The following is a 9,861-nucleotide window of genomic DNA, read 5'->3' as shown; positions in this document are numbered from 1 at the left end:
CCTTCCCTTCCAAGCCAGTTTCCCCCTGCACAGACTGCTTTAGTGAGCCAGGGGGGCTCCAGGCCCAGCCCTGGAGGCTGCTTCTACCTGGGGCATGCCCCCCCACCACCATTTCTCTCTCTCTTACACATACACTCCCCTCCCTGCTGCTGCCCCCAGCCCATCTCACACACACACACACACACACACACACACACACACACACCCTGCTGCCACCTCGCCCCCAGCCCATCAGAACCCCCCTGAGTGGTTTCCAGGACCAGGAATTCCCCTGGGGTGGGCAAGGCTGTCAAGGCCTGCACCCAGGCAGGGCTAGCCATGCCAATCCTCCTCTCCCTTTCTCTCCCCTACCATGCAGCAGATCCCCAGCCACTGCCCCCAGTGCTAGCCCCAGCAAAGCTTCCAGCAGCCACCACAGACACAGGCCAGCAGGATATGGTACAGTGGAGTGATAAGCACCAGGGCAGTGGCCACTGGCACAGCAGATGAACAATGCTCCCCTCCCAGGGCCCTGGCCCTGGGCACTGCTGCAGCTGGACAGCACCCCCAGCCCCAGCCCCCAAACCTTCCCTGAGGGTACCTGGCCTAGTGAACAAGGGTGCAGCACATGCTTCCTCCTTCCATACCTCCCTCCCACACTGAGCTGCTGCCATTGTTGCCCCAGCTGGGAAGTACCCCCAGCTCCAGCCCCAGCCCCAGCCTGAGCCCAACTGGAAAGAGCCACAGCAGGATGCCTGCACCCACCCCAACCTCAGCACACACCACAGGACAGGGTGATTACCACCCACACACTCATGCCCTGCTCCTTGCCCACCCTGCCAGCTGTTCCAGTGGGCCCCAACCCCCCTGGCAGCATAATCCATACCCAAACCACAGCCCTTCTGGAGGGAGTCCCCAGCTGCCCCCTGCCCCAAAAGTCCTACTTACCCAAAGTCCACAGGAGGGAAAGTGAGTCTAAACCACCCCTGGCTGACTCAGATTATCAGGCCCTGCCTCTACCCACTTCAGACAGGGTTTAGCATTTTCTTCCTTTTTGCAAGTAGCTCTTGCAGGCTGGAACTCTGCCAGCCTTCAGAGAGCTATCTGCAAAAGGGGAAACCAGTGTTTTCCTACTTCAAAGGGGAAAATCCATGTTTTTCTTCTTAAAAGGGAAATCAGCATTTTCCCATGGTAAACAGAAAACTTGGATCTCTGCTAATGAGACATTCACAGGCAAAATGTGAATCAATATATAACATTAGACTGCTTGGGTTGATATGAAAAGGGAAGTAAACCTCTGTAACCTAAGCCTTATGTTTTTTAATTCTGTCTGGAGTTTAGAGTTCATGGTGATAGATGCTCAATAGATTAGACCTCTTAACTTCTTACCCACCTACCAGTTCACAGTTCAGTGAGGCTATTTTGCAAGTGTAGGATGATTAAACATCATGTTATTCACACCAGGGTCGCCATGAACATTAGTACAAAAGTAACTAATAGATCAAAATAAAAAAAAAACCTGATGAATGGAGGAACAAATGGCACATGAGATATATTCCCAAAAGGTCCACTGAAAAATCCCCAGAAGTAAATATACCCAAGCCAGGTCATGAGGAAATTGCACAAGGGAAGAATTGGGGCCAGCACATTCATATTAAGGGGGAAAGGATCTGAAATATTTGAGGACAGTAAAGTTCTTAAGAAGATCAAATGTGTCATAAATGACAAATATAGAGGAAATATCTGATGAGAGAGTATAACCATGTCAGAGATCAGCAGTCCTTGCGGATATGATAATAAGACAGTCAAAATGAAATTTGGGAGCCAAAATTACTTTACCCAGAAAAATCCAGGGTAAAAGGAGGAGAGTGAAACACCAGTGACAATGTTTTAGCAGAATTTCTTCCACATCATTCAATTTCTTGGGATGATGGGGTTACTCCACAGTGGAAAGAGTTCAAATCCTACAGCCAAACCCTAGATTGCAGGAGTCAACAAGGCAACTAGGACTAAGTACAAGCAACACTCCTCACAACAAGAGCATCAGAATCCATAGACTATTACATGTTTATCCCAGAATATTGTATACCTCATTCAATGCACCAAATGTCCTCATGGAAACTTTGTGGGTGATGCCAGATCAAAACTGTGCACCAGAACGAATAACCAGTGAAAAAAGATAAAGAATAGGGATACTAGAACACAGGTACAACAACATTTTTCACAGAAGAATCACTCCCTGTCTCACCTCACAGTTCTAGCGCTCAAAGGAGACCTCCACAACACCTTTACAAGAGGAGTGTGGGAACAGAAATTCATCAGCCTGTTGCAGCTCTGGAAAGCATTGATTCACTGGTATGAAATGGAGACCATAAGACCCATGTATTTTATATATTGAGACAAAATAATCTAAGTAGTGTGCTTCTTTAATATTATTAAAGAGAATAAAAACAAAACAAAACAAAAAAAAACCCCACGCTCCCTTAATATAACTTAAGTATTTTCAGAATTCCTAAAAAGGAACTTGATTGACTGCTCAGGGAACAAGTCCCATATGGAAAATGTATAGCAGGCTGTGGGCTAATAAACTTTACTTGTAGCATTGCAGGCAAGCTAAATACAACCTTAGCTACCTTAACACTAATGCCCAGAGATGGCAGGGGCCACTGGAAACAACATTTGGATATTAAAAACCAAGGACTTAATATAGACAATGACTTCATGGTTCATTATAATCTTTCTGTTACTTCACAGGTGATAATTACCCTACTTAACAAGCCTTTGTTTCATTTGCTATTGAATGCAGTTGTGTATGCTTTTATCTCAAAGGTCTGAGGAAGGGTAGTGTGATACCCTCATGCTTGCCTATGTCATGACAGCAACATCTCAAGACTGCTATGACTCTGCAGTGATGCTTCTTCCTAATTTATAACCAAATCACTAGATATAGTGACTTGCTGTAGCTCAAAAAAGGGAATTTCAGCCACAAAAGTGTTCTTGTTGGAAAAATAGAATGTCAGGTGAAATCTCCATAGGGTAGTGGGGAACAAGGCCATGCTCAGCCAGCACCAAAGTAATACCGTGCTTATCTCACTTTCACTACAATAATCCGGTCTTCCCCCCCCTTCCCCTCCCACCCAACCCCAGCCACTTCCAGTAGTGGATCCCAGTGCCAGAAAACAGTCTGTGAAGTCTTTGGAAATGAGGACAGTAGTAAAGGCAAATGATCCATCTCCCCCAAAACTTGTGCCTGCGAGTGAATCCACATGTAAATCATGGGGACTTGAGCGAGTGAGCAAAACTGAGCAAATCTGGCTATTCCCAAATGTGGGTAGTGTGCTAGGGAAGAACATATTATTTTTTTGTTGTTTTGACTCTTGTACCTAGTTTTGACTCATGTACTTAAGCATCTTTGTAAATGCATCAGGAACTGACTGAATAGACAGGGTCTCTAGTCATAGTAATAGAATTTTTTTGAGCCCAGTCTACCTGCTTAATAGATAACATACTAAATAACACCATGCTGAGTCCCCAGAGTGCTAACGCTGAAAGTAAACTTCGACTAAAGGGAAATCTATTAGAGGTCTAGTGGAGTCCCAGCATGTCAAAAATTGATAAGTTGCTTGCCTTGGATTTCCTAAGTAAAATATTACTGTTAGAATGAAACACACACCAAGACTCAAGCTCAAGGCTCTTGGGAGTATAACTCTGTGCTGTGCATCGATTTTCGTTGTATGAATACTTTGAAGCAGGGGTGTCAAAGATACTGTTCACAGGCCAGATGTGGCCTGCAGAACCCTATCATCCAACCCCCACATGCTGCCTGAGGGTCCCAGAGTTAACCTGCAGGCAGCATATGGGACACACAGGACAGCCCTATATACCACACACAGTACCTGCTCTGGTCTCTCCAGGAACCATAATGTATATGGGGCCTGCCCTGCTCCAGCATGCATCTGCTCCATGCTGCATCCATTGGCATGTCCCAGACAGGCCACCATGTGCAATAGGCCTGTGTGAAGCAGCTAGTATTGGCTTCAAATTCAGCCAATTTGGAGGAAAAGTGATTCAATTCAGTGATTCGAATCACTGTCCCAATTCGATTTGACTGATTCAGATTCAGAGATTCAGCACCGATTCAGAGATTCAGCCATAGACTATAATGGGGAATCACTAAAATACCTATAACTTTGTCATTTTCTTACAGATTTGAATGAAAACAGTATGAATGGTAGCCCCTTCTGAGGGCATGACACCTGCTAAGTTTCAAGGAGACTGGTGCAGGGGTTTCTGTGAAAGTGCAACTCAAACTGTTGCAAGCAAAACTCGTATCACTTGTGTGTGTTAAGGCAGAGCAGGATGAAAACAGTAGGGATGGTCCCTGCTGATGGTAGGGAGCTCAGTAAAAGATCACAGTCACTGGCCAGCTACAGATGTTAATATCAGAGCAGTCTTTCCCCACTTTGAGCCTTTTCCATATATGGAAGATCACCCCATGCCCGTCCCTCTTCTCAGTTTCTGTTTGCTGCAAGCCTTCCAAATCTCTGAGTTGATTTGGAGGCTTCCAATTTGATTTGGACCTGTTAATGGGTTTCCTGATTTAATTCGGATTTGGAGATTCAGACACCGAATCAGTCCACATCTTCTCCAAATCAAATAGGCTACCAGAGCTTCACGCAGCTATAATGTGCAGCATAGCCCTGGAGCGATCAGTGCAAGCAGTATGGTCACTGTGTGCAGGACACCACCACAGCAGCTGCCACATCCAACATGGCTCTGGAACAGCCAGAGCATGATTGTGCCACACACAGCCTCAGCAACTATTGTTCCAGAACATGTCCTGGATCTGGCATGTGGATCCAAATGGAACCTAATCCATAGGGTTGGATTAATTTGATGCCTCTGCTTTAAAGTATTCATTTTCTTTTTGTACTGATCTTCATTCAGAAGAGGTCTGTGAAACAATCTAAAGCATCAGTACAATTTTTTTTACTTTCAATGGTTATAATAAAGTAAATTAGGTAATACAAGCTAGAATTTATTGAAGCATCCAATTTTCAAGATTCTCTAGAGTTTTCACCAAAAAGGTGATCACTAGGGAAAAGAGTTGAAAATAAGAAGTGTGGTCTGAAGGGGTTATCCAAAGAGTAGGAATGTAGAAGCCTTGAAGAAAAACTTGCCTTCAGAAATCAGAGAAGAAAATTGTACCTTTTTCTTCAGCTTCCCCATGTGTAAAATAAAAATGTTGGATGGGATCTTGGGAGCACTCTAATTAAAATGCTCACAACATCTTGCATATCCGGAGTCCCTCACTTCAGGGTGGCAGGGGCACTTTAACTAAAGTTTGTTTGACTAGCTTTAGTTAAAGTACCCCCACCACCATTTTGAAATGTGAGAATGCTGAATATGTGATGCCAAGACTTCTAGAGTTTTCTAATTAATCCAAACAATTACCTGAGTCTGCTCTAACACCTTTGAATTAGAATGTGTCAGAACAGGCTTCAGGTGCATGTATAGGTGCCCTTAATGCTTAAGGACTTAAAGGCTATTGTAAAGATTACTTTATTTTAAAACATTTAGTGACCAATTAAGAGATGGGATTTTCAATATTAGATCTTTTCAAACTGGATATCAGGTAAGCCTAAGAAAGTAAAATTAACTGACATGCCAGTGATAGGAAACAGGTACTTACTGTTTTTACAATAAATTCTTGATGGCACAAATAGGGAGTAGTTGCCCAGCTTCATTGACATCATTGAACAACTGTGCCTAGACAGTGTGTGGGCCTTTCAGGCTGTTTCCCATTTCTAGCAACATGGTTATAAACAACATTTATCTGAGAATGCCAAAGTGGTTTGAAAACCTGTCAATTTTATTTTCTCTTTTAAGTTGACAAAAACAAAATTTCAAACAAGTTCCTTTTCAACAGCGTGTCATTTATTTATTTTTTTTAAGATCTGGTGTGTGTATGTGTAACACAGTAGATGCTGATGTTTAGGCACATCATTCTTTCAGTAGGCTAAAACACGAATGTTTCTTTCCTACCCTTTCCTTTGGGGAAAGGACAGTTACCATTGTCCATTACATCTTCGGTTTCACTGTTGCTGCTCACATTAATGTAAGTCCCTTTGAAAGACTTGAAGAAAAGTATGCAATATTGGCCAAAATATATGGCAAACCATGGCTGAAGTATTGTCAGAGGTACAGAGCAAATATGCCTTAAATAGAGAGAGACTTATTTTAACCCTTTCAGTTACAGAAGTCTTTAAACCTCAATCCTGCAAACACCTATGGATGTGCATTAGCAGCCCTAAGTCAGACCCAGACATGCAGGTAAGTGCAATTTGTGGCACTGCAAACCTCTTTACGGCACCACAAACCATATGCCCGGCATGTTAAAATGCTCCTCACACTGCAAATTTGCAGTGAGGATGTAAAATTTACTACTGGGAAACCCCTTGCCTGTGGGGGCACAACCCTACTGATATCAAGGGGATCACCTACCAGCCTAAATTATTTGCTGGATTTTTTTTTAATGAAAAATTGTTTTAAACCAGAAAAAAATGATTTTTTTTCTGGAGAATCAATTGCTCTTAACCACTTGGAAGCATATGCTTTCTTCTAACAATTACATTGTAAGTTAGTGGGATTCAGCTTCAGTCAAAGAATCATTGGTAAAGTGTCACTCCTCAAGTGCTCTTTTCTCTCTAGACTCTTGTACAGAGAAAAAGCAGCCTATCCCTGTCACTCCTCTGACTTCATCTCCTTCTGATTGTTGGTATACAATAGTCAAAACTCTATTACTATTTAAAAGATAATTGACTAAATTAAGACAACATGGCCTGCATTATAGTTGTTCGATAAATTAGTTTAGAGAAAATAAAGAGTAAATGAATTAAACAGAAGTAGTAGGAGAGTCTAGTGATAAATACAAATTTGGATAAAACAACAATTAATAGGAAAACTGCCTACAATCAAATGATAGGCAGAACAATAACATTGATGTTAGTATCAAATAAGAGCTGAACAGACTAAAGATCTACAGTGGCAAATTTTCATTTGCAATGAAGCTGTATAACACACTGAAGTTATTTTAAAGTTATTTTATATTGCCAGGCATTTCCTAAAAAGGTCGAAAAGGACAAAGTATAAAATACAGCACTGTTTCTAAGATGATGATGGAGGCCAGATACAGAAGTTACACTTATTGTGTGGTAGAGGTAGCAGCTGAAACTCCTTAGACAATTTGAGATTCTGGAGGTAATCTGAGCAGTGGAGCCCAAGTGAAGAGGAAGCAGGGGCCCAAGACCTCTGAAATGACAGGGAGAAGCATGTACTGCAAACTGCACCCTTGTATGTCCATTACTTCTTCCATCCATTTATCCATCCATCCCCTTGCAGCAACTCATGCAGTCATGGACACTGAGACCCCATGGACACTACCACAAACCATGGAGGAACCCAGCCTGTCTGCCACCATCAGCCAGGCTGAGGACAAAAGTGGCAGTTTGGGGAAATAAAGGATCTCATCACCTGGATTGAGGAGGACATCTAGTGCCAGCTCCAGGTAGGGAATCAAATCAAAGATGCCTTCAAGCATGTCACCCAGCAGATATAGGTGATGGGGGCAAAACAGAGACTGGGTGCAGTGTCTTGCCAAGACCACATTGATGAGGAAGCAATGTTACTATGTGCTTGACATTACAAAGTGGTCTGTGGGCTGGAGGCAGAGCTTGCTGTTCTAAAAGGACCTGCCCTGCTTCCTCACCAAGAATATGGCAGAAGCCTCCCCAGCCATAGGACCCAGAGGAATAATTCACAGGTACTCTGTCAGAGGATGAGGTGCAGGGAGGCCCTGTGAAGCAGTTCCCCACACAGGTCACTTCACTGGAAAAACCTGCAGGACCAGTCCTCCTGGCATTTCTGCCACTCCTTCTGGCATTTCTCCAGATGAGTCAGGCCATGTGTGAGGATGCTGTGTAACCCATGATGGTAAGGTTCACCCCAGCTCTACACAACTGTGATGGGGACCCAGGTCTCAGAGGAAACATGGGCCCCACCCCACCATGGGGAGGGACGAGGAGGAAGGGGCAGAAGGGAAGCTGAGACTAACAAAGGCCACCCCCTGTAATCATAGCTGGTGGGGGGGATGCTGAGGCTTGGGGGGGGGGTGAATCACCTGCTTTCCCCTCACCCCTGCCCTCCCCTGCTAAAGCCTAGAGCCTAGCCAAGTCACCAACCCCTCCCCCATCTTGTACTTAAGAGAGTATGTCCCATTCAATGGGATCATAAATCTGCCTAATTGACACTTGCCTGTTCTGTTAGGATCATGCTGTGCTTCATGGGAAACTGGAGCCTAAAGACAGATACCTCAAGAACTAGGATGTAAACAGCTCCCCTTCCCCTGAAACTACTCAAGGAAATGCATCAATACTGAGCTCATCAGACAAAAAGGTAAACAGCAGCTTTGGCAGAAGTCACCCTCAGGTCAGGGACAGGAGATATGATACAGCTATGCCTGACAACCACGGCAGTTGTGGTGCCAGAGGAATGACAAAAAAATGTAATTGCCAAAAAAACCCAGACCTCCTTCCCTCCCACTCGTGGAAAGGGACACATGTGATGGAAGGATTTTCGTGGAGGAACCATTATCCTATTGCCAGGGTGACCCCTTGAGTTCCACACCTAGACACAAGGGCAAGTGGCCCAACAGCATATTTTCCCCTCCCCTGTGATCCTATCCATGGGTGAAGTCCAATGGGTGCTGGCTGATTCCAATTCTTATGATGCAGGCATTCACTGAATTGATCCCTCAATGCAAACCCCAACCCCGCTTCCACAATTTCAGGCCCATTCCAGCCCCAGACCTGTCCCTCCCCACACTTTTGCAAGCTAACCAAGCAATCCCCCCTTTCACCAGACTCAACATCTATGCACAAAAGAACAGCTCATGGCAGCTGGCATGATGGGTCAAAGATAGGCAACCAAATACCTGCTAAGTGAATGAAAGATGTGCGTATAAGGTGCCGGAACAATAAAGAAGAGATGTTACAGGCTGTGGTAGCATCCTCTAAGCTCAGTGGATGCCTGCTGTTAGGGGATGCAAAACCAGCACAAGGAATGAATCGGGATGTATATGCTTCCACCTGGGCTGCTGTGTTTCATGACTTGGGACTCCAGATTTCCATCCACTGTTTGGAGGAGACACCGCACAGCACAGTGGAGTGGAGAGAGTGTGAATGTAAGAAGTTAATGCACACAGTCCTGGACCACTGGGAGTATGTCCTGGCTCCCAAGTAATTCTAGCCTAGTTCTGCAGGGGCAGAGGAGCACTAGGAACAGGTAGGAAAGCATGTCTCACCAGCCTGCCAGACCAGTTTCTGACACCAGTGCCCATTGGCCCCAGCTCATCCATCCCCTCCTAGGAGGCCCAAAGCGGGCCCCCTTCCAGGAGGCCCATGACCACTCTCCATGGCCTCACTCCTGGCCTGAGTCCTTCTATGGGAAGTGGCACAGCCTTGGAAGAGATGGGCAGCTCCCAGCTTGGTCTGGCTGCCTGATATGAGCCCCAGGCATTGGTGTGGGTCCCAGGTCTGTGGTTACCAAGGGTCCAGGAGATCCCTCTGGGAGGGCCACCAGATTGCATAGCACCTGCTGTGGTGATGCCACCCAACCCACAGCCTTGCCCCCACCTCCCGCCTAGCAGCTGCCCCCCAGCCTGCAGCTCTCTCAAACAGCCATTGGGTCTGGGATCATGCAGCTGTCCAGCTCCTACATGGAGAAGTCCCTGGTCTTGACTCCAGACCCCTGAAAGTAGCATGCCAAGTCAAAAGCACCTACCCTGTGCCTCCCTTCCAAAGTATCATGTTTGTTGAGTTCAGG

This window comes from Alligator sinensis, unplaced genomic scaffold (assembly GCF_000455745.1).
Source record: "Alligator sinensis unplaced genomic scaffold, ASM45574v1 scaffold813_1, whole genome shotgun sequence".
NCBI lineage: Eukaryota > Metazoa > Chordata > Crocodylia > Alligatoridae > Alligator > Alligator sinensis.
The sequence above is the reverse complement of the archived record's forward strand: the minus strand, read 5'-3'. Positions refer to the sequence as shown.